General features: G+C 36.7%; 1 long non-coding RNA gene across 5 annotated transcripts in view; it reads left to right on the forward strand.

The window, feature by feature from the left end:
- The window catches only part of LOC123386161, a 1,074,166-nt gene that overhangs the window by 189,414 nt on the left and 869,171 nt on the right, over window positions 1–15,581 (forward strand). The gene's annotated exons all lie outside the window — the stretch shown is intronic.

Here is a 15,581-nt window from a genome sequence, read left to right on the forward strand (position 1 = left end):
TCGTGAGTTTGAACCCCTTGTTGGGTGTAAAGTTTACTTGAAAAAAATCTTAGGGACATCAGAAATCACACGTGGCCAGAGATCTATTGCTAGTTCTGGTAAGTCATGAATCAAACAACAGGTGAACAGCAACATCAAGTCTTCAGGGGTGAGACAAACCAGTATCCAAAGCTGCTACAGTATCTCTAAAAACATCTAGTTTTCAACAATAGAGACTAATTTTAAAGGGGCCTAAATATTGGACTTAAAAAAGACTTCAAAGAAGCCCTTATAAATCTGTTCAAAGGAGACAACATAGTAATATTAAGGTATAATGTCTAATCAAATAGAAGTTATGTAAAGAAAATTGACATAAAAATTCTGAAGATAACAAGTACAGTAGTAAAATGAACTAGGGGACACTCACCAGTTTATTTACTCTGGCACAGGAGACAACAAACTTGAAGACTGATCAACAGGGATTATTATGCAATCAGAAAAAAAGCAAAAAAAAAAAATATGGAGGAAAATTAACACTCAGAAATGTGAAAAAACATTAAGTACACCAATGTATGCATAATGGAAATGTGGCAAAGAGAAAGAAGACAAAAATATTCAAAAAATGGTTGAATATTTCCTAAATTTGACTAAAAAAAACTATACATAAAAGAACCTCATCAAATTCTAGGGATAAACATCCAAACATAGATACAGTATAGTGAATGCTGAAAAAAAAAAGACAAAAAAAATCTTAAAAATAGCAAAAGAATATCTTCTCACTGTAAAAGGGAATCTCCATAGGATTAATGGCTGACTTCTTATCAGAAACCAGAGGGATGATGACATATTCAAGGTTCTGTAAGTATAAAAATAAAAATACTTTAAACCAAGAACTTTATTTTTTTTATTTATTTTTTATTTAAAAAATTTTTTTTAACATTTATTTATTTTTGAGACAGAGACAGAGCATGAACGGGGGAGGGTCAGAGAGAGGGAGACACAGAATCTGAAACAGGCTCCAGGCTCTGAGCGGTCAGCACAGAGCCCGACACGGGGCTCGAACTCACGGACCGCGAGATCATGACCTGAGCCGAAGTCGGACACTTAACCGACTGAGCCACCCAGGCGCCCCGAAACCAAGAACTTTATATCCCACAAAATTATCTTTCAAAAACAAATAAAGACCTCGCAGGATAAACAAAAGCTGAAATAATTTGTTGCTAGAAGATCAGCCATACAAGAAATACTGAAGTATTAGGCCTGAAAGCAAATGATACTGGACAGTAATTTAAATCCCCATGAAAAAACCAAAACAACTGGTTAAACTACATAGATAACTATGAAATTAAGTGTAATTGCTTATTTCTTCCTGTTCTCCTTAGAGAGTAATTGCATAAAATGTTACATACAACTTTATTACTTGAAATTACGTACACCAAGTACTGTTGTTTGGCTTAGCATATAGAAATGTAATATATCCGAGTGTTCGGCACATGAGAGGATAAAGCCTGAACTGGAAGTAAATGACATTAGAAGGTATTTCAATCTGTAGGAAGAAATGGAGAACCAGAAAGGATAAGTTAAAAGGTTTTAGAGCCAGGTGGATGGCTCAGTTGGTTGAACATCAGACTATTGATTTCTATTGATTTTGGCTCAGCTCATGATCTCACGGTTGTGGGATTGAGCCCCGTGTCGGGCTCAGGGTGGAACATGGAGCCTGCTTAAGATATCCTGCTTCCATCCCTCTCTTTATCCCCCTGCCCCCCGTCCCTTGCTGCCTGCTCACACACACTTGCTCTTTCTCAAACTTAAAACAAAAAACACGAAATTAGAGCAAGTATATATTTATAATCTCGGCTTCTTTTAAGACCTAAGATGATACAAAGTAATAGTATGCAAAGAGGTAACCTATATGATAGCCCCAAATGGGAGGAGGGCCATGGAGCTGTATGAGTAAATTTTGTTTCATTCAAGTTAGTGTAACTCTGAAGTATGTACATACATATATATGCACGTACACATATGTACACCTATCCATACACAGTAATCCTTAGAGAAATCACTAAGAAAATAAAGTATATATAACTTAAAACCTATTAAATAAATTGAAATGTAAAACTACAAAATAGAAGAATACAAGGTAAGGAAAGAAAAGGTGCCCCAAAAAGTCATGAGCCGAACAGAAGAGAAAAAAAAAGGGGGGGGGGAGGGCAGAAACAAATGCAAGCATGTCAATAACCTTAAGTATGAACAGATTAAACAATCCAATCACAAGGGTAGGGATTTTCAGATTAGGTTGAAAAAAGATCCAACTGTATGCTGTCTGTTGGGGACACATTTTTTTTTTTTTAATGTTTTTTGAGATAGAGACTCCCAAGCAGGCTCCATGCTCCACATAGAGTCTGACATGGGACTCAATTGCATGACTGTGAGATCATGACCTGAGCTGAAATCAAGAGTTGGCATTTAACCAACTGAGCCACTGAGGTGCCTACAGGAGACACATTTTGAAGAAACGGTAGGTTGAGAGTTAAAAAATGGACAAAGATCCAACATGTAAATAGCAACACAAGAAGTAACATTATGGCTCTACTATGTAATACATGACTATGCTATGTCAGATAAAATAGGCTTTAAAATTTTAAAAATATAACTAGATATAAAAGCTTGAATCTTTCATTAGTAACATCTTTCAAGAAGACAATTAAATATATAATTATAACTTTGTAATACATGTACTTTCATATATTTGGAGCTTTTGTTTTAAACAAAACCTGGCAGAATTGAAGGAAAAAATAGATTGTCATCGCAGCTATTGCTATTGAAATGACATCAATACCCTGTTATATTTGTTTGCTAGAGCTGCCGGATCAAAATGCCACAGAATGGGTAGCTCAAACAACAGAAATTTACTCTGACAGTTGGGGAGGCTAAAAGTCCAAGATCAAGGTATCTGCAGGTTGGTTTCTGCTGAGGCCTCTCTTCCTGGCTTACAGATGACTGCCTACTCAGTCAGGATGTCTTCACATGGTCTTTCCCCTAGTGTCTCTTCCTCTCTTTAATGCCAGTCAGATTGGATTAGGACCCACTCATTTAAATTTTGCATCCATATTCATCAGGGATATTGGCCTGTAGTTCTCTTTTTTTTACTGGGTCTCTGTCTGGTTTAGGAATCAAAGTAATGCTGGCTTCATAAAAGGAGTCTGGAAGTTTTCCTTCCCTTTCTACCTTTCTATTTTTTGGAATAGCTTGAGAAGGATAGGTATTATCTCTGCTTTAAACATCTGGTAGAACTCCCCTGGGAATCCATCTGGTCTTGAACTCTTATTTGTTGGGAGATTTTTGATGACTGATTAAATTTCTTTGCTGGTTATGGGCCTGTTCGAGCTTTCTGTTTCCTCCTGATTGAGTTTGGAAGCGTGTGGGTGTTTAGGAATTTGTCCATTTTTTCCAGGTTGTCCAATTTGTTGGCATATAATTTTTCATAGTATTCCCTGATAATTGTTTGTATCTCTGAGGGATTGGTTGTAATAATTCCATTTTCATTCATGATTTTATCTATTTGGGTCATCTCCCTTTTCTTTTTGAGAGGCCTGGCTAGAGGTTTATCAATTTTTTTTATTTTTTCAAAAAACCAACTCTTGGTTTTGTTGATCTGCTCTACAGTTTTTTTAGATTCTATATTGTTTATTTCTGCTCTGCTCTTTATTATTTCTCTTCTGCTGGGTTTAGGCTATCTTTGCTGTTCTGCTTCTATTTCCTTTAGGTGTGCTGTTAGATTTTGTATTTGGGATTTTTCTTGTTTCTTGAGATAGGCCTGGATTGCAATGTATTTTCCTCTCAGGACTGCCTTCACTGCGTCCCAAAGCGTTTGGATTGTTGTATTTTCATTTTCATTTGTTTCCATATATTTTTTAACTTCTCTAATTGCCTGGTTGACCCACTCGTTCTTTAGTAGGGTGTTCTTTAACCTCCTACTGGTTTGGAGGTTTTCCAGACTTTTTTCTGTGGTTGATTTTAAGCTGCATAGCATTGTGGTCTGAAAGTATGCATGGCATGATTTCAATTCTTGTATACTTATGAAGGGCTGTTTTGTGACCCAGTATGTGATCTATCTTGGAGAATGTTCCATGTACACTAGAAAGTATATTCTGTTGCTTTGGGATGCAGCGTTCTAAATATATCTGTCAGGTCCATCTGATCCAATGTGTCATTCAGGGCCCTTGTTTCTTTATTGACTGTGTGCCTAGATGATCTATCCATTTCTGTAAGTGGAGTGTTAAAGTCCCCTGCAATTACCACATTCTTATCCATAAGGTTGCTTATGTTTATGAGTAATTGTTTTATATATTTGGGGGCTCCTGTATTTGGCGCATAGACATTTATAATTGTTAGCTCTTCCTGATGGATAGACCCTGTGATTATTATATAATGCCCTTCTTCATCTCTTGTTACAGCCTTTAATTTAAAGTCTAGTTTGTCTGATATAAGTATGGCTACTCCAGCTTTGACTTCCAGTGGCATGATAAATAGTTCTCCATCCCTCACTCTCAATCTAAAGGTGTCCTCAGGTCTAAAATGAGTCTCTTGTAGACAGCAAATAGATGGGTCTTGTTTTTTTATCCATTCTGATACCCTATGTCTTTTGGTTGGCGCATTTAGTCCATTTACATTGTGTTATTATAGAAAGATATGGGTTTAGAGTCATTGTGATGTCCGTAGGTTTCATGCTTGTAGCGATGTCTCTGGTACTTTGTCTTGCAGGATCCCCCTTAGGATCTCTTGTAGGGCTGGTTTAGTGGTGACGAATTCCTTCAGTTTTTGTTTGTTTGAGAAGACCTTTATCTCTCCTTCTAAAAGACAGACTTGCTGGATAAAGGATTCTCGGCTGCATATTTTTTCTGTACATCACATTGAAGATCTCCTGCCATTCCTTTCTGGCCTGCCAAGTTTCAGTAGAGAGATAGGTCACAAGTCTTATAGGTCTCCCTTTATATGGTAGAGGACGTTTATCTCTAACTGCTTTCAGAATTTTCTCTTTATCCTTGTATTTTGCCAGTTTCACTGTGATATGTCATGCAGAAGATCGATTCAAGTTACGTCTGAAGGGAGTTCTCTGTGCCTCTTGGATTTCAGTGCCTTTTTCCTTCCCCAGATCTGGGAAGTTCTCAGCTATTATTTCTTCAAGTACACCTTGAGCACCTTTCCCTCTCTCTTCCTCCTCTGGAATACCAATTATGTGTAGATTATTTCTCTTTAGTGCATCACTTAGTTCTCTGATTTTTTCCCCTCATACTCCTGGATTTTTTTTATCTCTTTTTTTCAGCTTCTTTTTCCATAATTTTATCTTCTAGTTCACCTATTCTCTCCTCTGCCTCTTCAATCCGAGCTGTAGTCATCTCCATTTTATTTTGCAGCTCGTTAATAGCATTTTTAAGCTCCTCCTGGCTGTTCCTTAGTCCCTTGATCTCTGAGTCAGAGCCGCCAGAGTGATGGATCCACAGAAGCACAGCGTTGGTTGCCTGGAGGGAGCAAGTTCCCTGGCAGGAACCGGTTCCCTTTGGGATTTTGGCTGGGGGATGGGCGAGGGAGATGGTGCTGGCGAGCGCCTTTGTTCCCCGCCAAGCTGAGCTCTGTCGTCCGGGGGCTCAACAATTCTCCCTCCCATTGTCCTCCAGCCCTCCTGTTCTCTGAGCAGAGCTGTTAGCTTATAGCCTTCCAGATGTCAAGTCCCTCTTGCTGTGGGAACACACAAAGCCCCTCCACTTTTGCCAGCCAGACTTGGGGGCTCTGCTTGGCCAGTGGGCCGCCCCTCTGCCCAGCTCCCTTCCGCCAGTCTGTGGAGCACACACTGCCTCGCTGCCCTTCCTACCCTCTTCTGTGGGCCTCTCATCTGTGTTTGGCTCCGGAGACTCCATTCTGCTAGTCTTCTGGCGATTTTCTGGGTTATTTAGGCAGGTGTAGGTGGAATGTAAGTGATCAGCAGGACGTGGGGTGAGCCCAGCGTCCTCCTATGCCACCATCTTCCCAGGATCCGCTCATTTAAATTTTAAACTAATCATTTTAAATCAGATCTTTAAAGTATCTCTTCCAAATAGTCATGAATTTTGAAGGGACATTTTAGTCTATAACACCCGCTATCAATAATGGATAGGACAACGAGGCAGAAACTCAACAAGGAAATGTAAGAGTTGAACATTATAAGCCAACTAGATAAGATGGTCTCCATAGAACCCTACACCCAACAATAGCAGACTACTTTAAGTGCACATAGAAAATTCTCCAGGACAGACTGTTATGCCACAAAATAAGCTTCAATAGATTAATTTGAACTAATGCCATAGAGAGTATTTTTTTCTGATCTGAGTGGAATTAAAAATAGAAGGAAAATTGGGAAACTCAGTCAAGTGAAAGTTAAATAATACTCCTAAATAACAAAGGGGTCAATGAAGAAATCACAAGGATATTAGAAAATATCTTGTCATGAGTGAAAATGACAATATGACATAGAAAAACATGCAGCATGCTGGTAAAGTAAAAAATACCCCCTAAAAGTATTTATAGCTGAACACACTTGTATTAAAAAGATCTCAAATCACTAGCCTAAGCTTACATCTTAATATATTGGGGAAAATCCATTAACTCCAAAGCAAAGAAAAGGAAGAAAAAAAATTAGAACAAAAATAGCTAGAATAGAAAACCACCTAGAATAGAAAAACAAAAATCGTAAACCATTAAATAGTCCAAGAAAAAATGTCTCAAATTACCAACATCAAGATTTAAAAGGTGGCATCGCTATTAGCCTTAAAGGAAAAGATTACCTGGAAATACAATGGAGAAACTGTATGCCAAATTAGATAACTTACATGAAATGGACAAATTCATAGACACAAACCACTAAAATTGACTGAAGAAGAAATAAAAAATATGAATAGACCTATAACAAACAGAGACTGAGTTAGTGATTTAAAAACTTGCCACAAAGAAAATCCCAGGCCTAGACCCTGGTGGCTTCACTGACAATTCTACCCAAAGTTTAAAGAATTAGTACCAATTCTTTATAAATTCTCCCCATCCCTACCATGCCCTCAAAACAACAACAAACAAAAAAACCCAAAACCTGCAATCCCAATATCCCTCCAATCTAAAGAACATCTACGAAAACAAGAACACCGACACCATATTTATTGGTGAAGGACAGAAAGTTTTTCCCCTGAGATCGTAAACAAGGATGTCCTCTTGCCACTTCTGTTTAACATTGTGTGGGGGAAGGGGGGAGGGGAGAGGTTACAAGCTTGACTAAAGGAGCAAACAAAAGTAGTACAACTGTATTGGAAAAGAATTAAAATAATCTCTCTCAGAATTTTAAATCTCCATTTGCAAATGACATTCTTGCATATAGAAATCTTACAAAAAATTCTACAAAAGAAATTAGAAAAACCAATTTAAGCTATGTTGCAGAATACAAGATCAACATACAAAGACAACTATATTTCTAGATACTACTAACCCTTCAAAAATAAAATTCCATTTAAAATAACATGAAAAACAGGAATAAAGTATAGGATTTGTACATTAAACTACAAAACTGATGAAAGATATTAAAGGGAAATTGAAAGTAAAATGTTTACAGCCTAAAAGACCATATGTTAAAATGACAATATTCCTCAAATTTGTTTTTTTATAAATTCAAGATTTTCCCTATTCAATTCTTCCTTTGCTTTTTTGCAGAAATTGACAAGCTGATCCTAACACTCCTACAGATCTGCAAGGGACCAAGAATAGCCAAAAACAACCTTAAAAAAATTTAGAGGACTCACATATTCTGATTTCACCCTTACTATACAGCTACCATAAAGACCATGTGATTCTGGCATATGGGTAGATAAGTACCGATCACTGGACTTATGGTTTATGTCAGGACTTTAAATTCTATTTAGTCAATTTCTTTTAAATTTACAAATGGAGAAGGAGCAGACTTTTCAACAATCAATGATGTGATACATGTGATATATACATGGAAAAGAGCAAAGATGGATCCCTTTATAATTTATACAAAAATATTAGGAAAGGCATACCTTTTTAAACTATCTCAAAATGTATCCTCGACCTAAAAGGGCTAAAACTATAAAATTCTTAGCAAAAATAGTATTAAACCTTTATCTTCAAAAGGCAATGGTTTCTTAGATATGGTGACAGAAGCAAAAGAGAAAAAATAGACCAGTGGATAAATTGTACTATATAAAAATTAATCTTTCCATTGTAAATGATACATCAAAACTTTTAAAAGATAACTCACAGTAGGGAAGAAAAATTTTTCTATATTTGATAAGGCTCTAGTATCCCAAATAAAGAACACTTACAACTTAATACTTAAATGCCTCAGTTAAAAACAGGACACAGGGGAACTTGGCTGGCTCAGTAGGTTGAGCATCTGACTCTAGATTTTGGCTCAGGTCATGATCTCCCAGTTCGTGGGATTGAGCCCCATGTTGGGTGGGCTCTGTGCTCACAGCATGGAGTTTGCTTGGGATTCTCTGTCCTCCCCCCCGCCCCCCCCACACCCTGTCTCCAGAGTGTACGTGTGTGCTTACTCATTCTCTCAAACTTAAACAGGGCACAGATTTGAGAGATCTCTGCCAGGAAGACACACAAATGAGCACATGAAAAGATACTTAGTCCCATTAGCCATTAGTTAAGTGCAAACCAAACCATCATGAAATACCATTCACACCCTCTAGGTTGCTATAATCAAAAAGCATCTTGATGAGGATGTAGACATATGGGAACCTTATGCATTGCTGGTGAATATTTAAAATGTTACAGTCACTTAGAAAACATTTTGGCAGTGTCTCCATGTCACCCAACAGAATGTCAGTTTCCATTTGACCCAACAATTCCACTCCTAATGACATTCAAGAGAAATTAAAACATATGCTCTTGAACACTTGAACAGGGATGTTCAAAGCAACATTATACATAACAGATAAAAAGTAGAAAACATCAAATCTATCATGAAGGTCTTCTTGATCTGTCAATTTGGCTAGCCTATAATTACTCAGTTATTCACTAAAACACTAATATAAATATGGCTCAAGGTATTTTTTCATTGTGATTAAAGTTCATAATCAGTTGACTTTAAGAGATAAATTTAGACAATCTGGGGAGGCAGGATTCAGTCTCTTGAAAGGCCTTAAGAACAGAGCTGAGGCTTCCCTGAGGAAGAAATTCTGCTTGCAGATACTAAGTTCAGTAATGCCTAAATATCCTTCCTGATGGCCTACCTGTAGATTTTGGATCTGCCTATATATAGTCTATAATCACATAAACCAATCCCTTGCAGTAAGTCTGTATCTCCTACTTTTCCTGTTTCTTTGGTGGTACTCTGATTGATACACCCATCAATTGATGAATAATATATTATATCGATATAACAGAATATTATTTGGTGATAAAAATGAAGTACCTATTCATGCTACCATATGGGCACTCTATGAATATATTATGCTTAGCAAAATGAGACTACACCTTATATAAGATAACATTTTATATGATTCTGTTTTATGTGGAACATCCAGAATGGGGAGTCTATGGAGCCAGACAGTGGTTATTGATAGTTTATGGAAAGGCATTATGAATTATTGCTAATGTTCAAGGGGGATTTTTTTTGGAGGGGGATGAAAAGGTTCTATGCTCACATTGTGTTGATATTGGGAAAATTCTGTGAAAATGCTAAAATCATTGAATTATATACCTTGAAAGGGTGAACTTTATGGCATGTGAATTATGTCAATACAAAGGTTTTAAAAAATGATGGGGACATGTTAAAATCACAGGACCCAGCTTGAAGGGGATCCTTTTGGACAAATCTAGAACAACTTGAGCATCAAAATAAATAACAGGGTACCACTGAATAAAATAAAATTGCATGTGTCCATACTGATAGCAATGTGTTAGGTATATTAAGCCATGTCTTATGGTAATAGTACCAAGTATTAAATGTAAAAAAAATAGTGATGGAAATGGAAACTCCCTATTTGGCAACCATGGTGATGGGTATATTATGTGAGAATCAAAAGATACCAAGATACTGGTCAGTGGAAGTTGAACAGGAACAGAATATTGCTGCAATCTAAGAATCCCTTCTCGTGAAATTCCACTTATCATGAAAGGTAGAACTTATTTTTGTGTGTGAAGAAACTTGGCAGAAATGTTACCCATTGTGCTTAAATGTATCCTACCTATATCACCAGTTTACTTTGGTTACATCATGTTTACATGTATCATTTTTCTACTACCAGTGGTGGTGGTAGGGTTGATGGTGTGTGTCCCTTTTGATGTGCTGCATTGAGAAAAGCTTGGCATCATGTTTGGGATGTTTCTGTTGGGGATGCCTGGCCTGAGTCTGCTCAAGAAGAAACAGTAGATAGTCCTGGCTTGGTAGTCATGTAGGCTCTGAATCTGTCAAGGACATGAAGGTGAGAGCAAGACTGAGGGATAGCTCCTGATTTAGAGGAAGGAATCTGGACCAGAATGGAAAAATACCTCTTGTCCAGACCATTGGGACATTTGGCCACATTTGAAGGGCTATGTGGATGTGTTTATAGTGTTGAAACAATGTTGAGTTCCTGATTTGGAAGTTATGTCAATTTATACATAACTGGAATATTGTATATGAAGAGGTAAATGTATTACCTGGAATATTTTTCTGGAATATTGTATAGGAAGAGGTAAATGTATTAAGATATTAACAAGTGGGGGATCTGATTAAAGGAATATAGGAATTCTTCTACCATTGTAATCTGTGTGAAATTGAAGATACATTACTTGTATAAATAATGAACATTTTTTTCTAGGGTTTATATGGCTCTTGATTTAAATTTAAAAACCTAAAATTGAACTGGTTTAAGAAACAAAGGAACAAAGGAGATTAAAGATTTTGTTAATTTTGGCTTCTGAGTGTTTTTGCTTTAAAAACTAAGGGTCTGGGGCACCTGGGTGGCTCAGTCGGTTGAGTGTCTGACTTCGGCTCAGGTCATGATCTAGCAGTTTGTGAGTTCAAACCCCGCATCAGGCTCTGTGCAGACAGCTCAGAGCCTGGAACCTGCTTCAGATTCTGTGTCGCCCTCTCTCTCTGCCCCTTCCCTGCTCAGGCTCTGTCTCTCTCTGTCTCTCAAAAATGAATAGACATTAAAAAAAAAAAAATAAGGGTCTGTGTTGAGGGAATCAGAGATGGATACTGAAAAGTTTCTACTCTAAAACCTTATTTTATAAGAAATTCAGCACTTCTCAAATACTATTTAATAAAGTGATGAACAAAGATCTTTATATGGGACTCAGCATTGAAGTCCTGCTGTGAAGAAAGTTTTTCATAGTCTAAAGGACCAATAATTGGTAAGTATTTCCTGAATCTTGGCTTACATTTTGCCTTACATCATATCATATAATCAATTTCTTTTTGAATTATTTCAGGTGATTCTTTTTTCCTCATACTGATAACCTTCAAGTTCAATATTTGGTTAGGGCTCTTATTTTTGGACCTAGCATGTAATTACTTTTGGTTTTCATCTTTGTTTTCTAGATTCTTTCATCATGTGTGACTCTAGTCATGGGTGAATCCAATGTTTGTGAGAAGCGGCAAATGTTTATTTTGTCACATCAGCTTGATATTTGAATTGGCATATGCCTTTAACTTTTAATTTGATATTGTTGTTCCTTAGCACAGAATTAGCTTCTATTGTGGTTTTGGAAGCTCTTCAGCATGAAAAATCAATACGATATGAAAAGGCTAATATGCTGTAAATTATATTATTATGACCTGGCCAGAAAAGCTACTCCATGACTTCATTCAGTTTCTGCTGTAAAAACAAGTCAGACTGACACACTGCCAAAAGCAATGCCATGTTTATTTATAAAATCATGAACCAAGGAAAATTGTAAATTGACTCACTAGGGCATGATTCAATTTTTAAAAGAGAAAAAACCACTTCACATATTTTAAACCATTTGTTTAAAACCAAAATTCCAATTTATTTTGTTATAAATTCATGGCAGTCATAGAGTTGAACAATAGTACACGTTGTGGGTTGGAAAATATTGTGGAAAAAGTATATATTTTAGATTCAGATAGATACTGGTCCAAATCCTAGATCAGCCTCTTAACATATTTGATCATGAACAAATTAAGCTTAGCCTTCCTCCTCACAATTTCCTCAAGGCATTGTGTGGAAGAATTAAATAAGTGTACATTTATAAAATAAACATGGTACCTTGTGACTAATAGCTATTTGAAAGTGTCCTATTTTCTACCGTACTTATTTTGGGAGAGTTTTCTTAGTTTCTTCTGGTTGGTTGTGGTGGTTTTTCAGTGAAACTTTGTAGGATTTTAGAAGATTGCTTTGTACCTCAGTAAACAATTTGCTTTCGGAAATTTGCTAATCATTCCTAGCTTTATCAGGTCAAGAGGACAGGAAGCTAACTTTAAAAGGACGACAGAGACAAAAAAAAAATACCTAGCAAATAAAAACCATGAGAATTTCAGGTAATCAATTAAAGCTGAACTCTTTCCTGTAAACATACCTGCTTGGGGAATACTGAAGAGTTTGATGAAGTCTAGGTTCGCAGAGTTCATATGTGAAGATGAGTTAATCTTGTATTAAAGCAAACAAATAACTATCCTAGAGAGTAGTGTTCTCTGATCTCAGACATCTGTGCAGTTTCTCTCTCTCTCTGGGTGTGTGTGTGTGTGTGTGTGTGTGTGTGTGTGTGTGTGTGTATCATCTCTGTCATCTCTCGCTCTGTCATCTCGCTCTATCACCTTTTTATCCATGTATATCTATGTATTTTTTTTTAAATGGCATTGTGAAGTCTATTGTTTACAAGACTTTCAGTCCTGGAGTTCTGACCTGATGGAGGCCCTCTTCCTATATACTCCATCAGTCATCAGGTAAATATCTGAATAAGGAATCCAAAAGGAGTCAAGAGCCCAACAGAGTAAATGTGAAAACAGAAATGAACAATGTTGAAGTAGACCATTGAGAGAGAAATGGGGAGGAGGGAGGTTTTCTGCTTTCAGAGTCCCCAGAATTTTGATTTTTGTGCTTTGTATAAGCCAGGTATCTCTCTCTTTCAGTGTCTTTAAAATTAAGACTTAACTAGATTTATTTATAATAATTAAACTTACACTTTAAAATGCAACATTGTATAGAAAGTTATATGAATTTAAGAAAATCATATAAACATACAGTATGTTTTGATATCATCTTCTTGCTCCCTTTGGGTAAGACTCTTCAATTTCTTTGGCAGTTTGACTAAAACAGTTTATTCCTTATGTGTTTTTCTGCTGCTGCCCTCAGTTTCTCAATTTAGGAAAAACTGATCTAACTCAGTTATTCATTCTTCTACTTATCCATACTATTGAACTCTAATTACCAATATGGATTTCTTTATTCACAAATAAGGCAAACTGTGGGCAGGCATTCATAGCTGAGTTTTTTTTTTTTTAATCATCACTTGATACTTTGAAGAACTTCATGAAGTAGGTGTTGTCCCACCTGATTTACAAAGATGCTAATGAGGCTAGGAAAGTTAATTGATCAGCTCCGGATCTTAATTGCATAGGTCAGATCGTCAGAATTTCAAATAGGCAATCTGATCACAAACACAGGCTCCTTCTATATTGTACCCTCAGTATTATAATTACATACAGATTTCCCTCTCCTTCCAGTGGGGTTGTGTCCCAGGAAACCTATCGGAAGTTGAAAATATCCTAAGTCAAAAGTGCATTTAATACATCTAACCTACCAAATAGCGTAACTTAGGTTTGGCTAACATTTAAATTAGCCTGCACTGCAAGGGAAAAAAAGTCCTTGACCTACAAGGGGAGACAGATCAGGTTTGCAGCAAACCTATCCACAGAAACTTGGCAGGCCAGAAAGGAGTGGCAGGATATATTCAGTGTGCTGAATCAGAAAAACATGCAGCCAAGAATTCTTTATCTAGCAGGGCTTTCATTCAAAATAGGAGAGATAAAAAGTTTCCCGGACAAACAAAAATTAAAGGAGTTTGTGACCACTAAACCAGCCCGGCAAGAAATTTTAAGGGGGACTCTGAGGGGAGAAAAGATTTTAAAAAAACATATGTAAATAAATACCAAAAGCAACAAAGACTAGAAAGGACCAGAGAACACCACCAGAAACTCCAACTCTACAAGCGTCATAATGGCAATAAATTCATATCTTTCAGTACTCACTCTAAACGTCAATGGACTCAATGCTCCAATCAAAAGACATAGGGTAACAGAATGGGTAAGAAAACAAGACCCATCTATATGCTGTTGACAAGAGACCCACTTTAGACCTAAAGACACCTACAGACTGAAAATAAGGAGATGGAGAACCATCTATCATGCTAATGGTCAACAAAAGAAAGCCGGAGTAGCCATACTTATATCAAACAATCTAGACTTTAAAATAAAGACTGTATCATGTGATGCAGAAGGGCATTATATCATAATCAAGGGGTCTGTAGATCAAGAAGATCTAACAATTGTGAACATTTACATGCCAAATGTGCGAGCACCCAAATATATAAATCAATCACAAACATAAATAAACTCATAGATAGTAATACCATAATAGTAGGAGACTTCAACACCCCACTCACAGCAATGAACAGATCATCTAATCAAAAAATCAACAAGGAAACAATGGCTTTGAATGACACATTGGACAAGATGGACTTAACAGATACATTCAGAACATTTCATCCTAAAGCAGAATATACATTCTTCTCCAGTGCACATGGAACGTTCTCTAGAATTGATCATATACTAGGACACAAATCATCCCCAAGTAAGTACAAAAAGATTGAGATCATACCATGCATATTTTCAGACCACAGTGCTATGAAACTTGAAATCACCCACAAGAAAAAACTTGGAAAGGTAACAAATATTTGGAGACTGAAGAACATCCTACCAAAGAACGAATGGGCTAACCAAGCAGTTAAAGAGGAAATTAAAAAGTATGTGCAAGTCAATGAAAATGATAGCACCACAACCTAAAACCTCTGGGACGCAGCAAAAGCAGACATAAGAGGAAAGTATATAGCAATCCAGGCCTTCCTAAAGAAGGAAGAAAGATCTCAGATGCACAACCTAACCTTATGCCTCAAGGAGCTGGAAAAAGAACAGCAAATAGAACCCAAAACCAGCAGAAGACAGGAAATGATAAAGATTAGAGCAGAAATTAATGCTATCGAAACCAAAAAAGCAGTAGAACAGATCAATGAAACCAGAAGCTGGTTCTTTGAAAGAATTAACAAAATTGATAAACCACTAGCCAGTTTCATCAAGAAGAAAAAGGAAAGGATGCAAATAAGTAATATCAAGAATGAAAGAGGAGAGATGACAACCAACACAGCAGAAATAAAAACAATAATAAGAGAATATTATGAGCAATTATATGCCAATAAAATGGGCAATCTGGAAGAAATGGGCAAATTCCTAGACACATATACACTACCAAAACTGAAACAGGAAGAAATAAAAAAATTTGAACAGATCCATAACAAGTAAGGAAATTGAATTAGTAATCAAAAAT

The sequence above is a fragment of the Felis catus genome, chromosome B3 (genome assembly GCF_018350175.1).
Source record: "Felis catus isolate Fca126 chromosome B3, F.catus_Fca126_mat1.0, whole genome shotgun sequence".
Taxonomy (NCBI): domain Eukaryota; kingdom Metazoa; phylum Chordata; class Mammalia; order Carnivora; family Felidae; genus Felis; species Felis catus.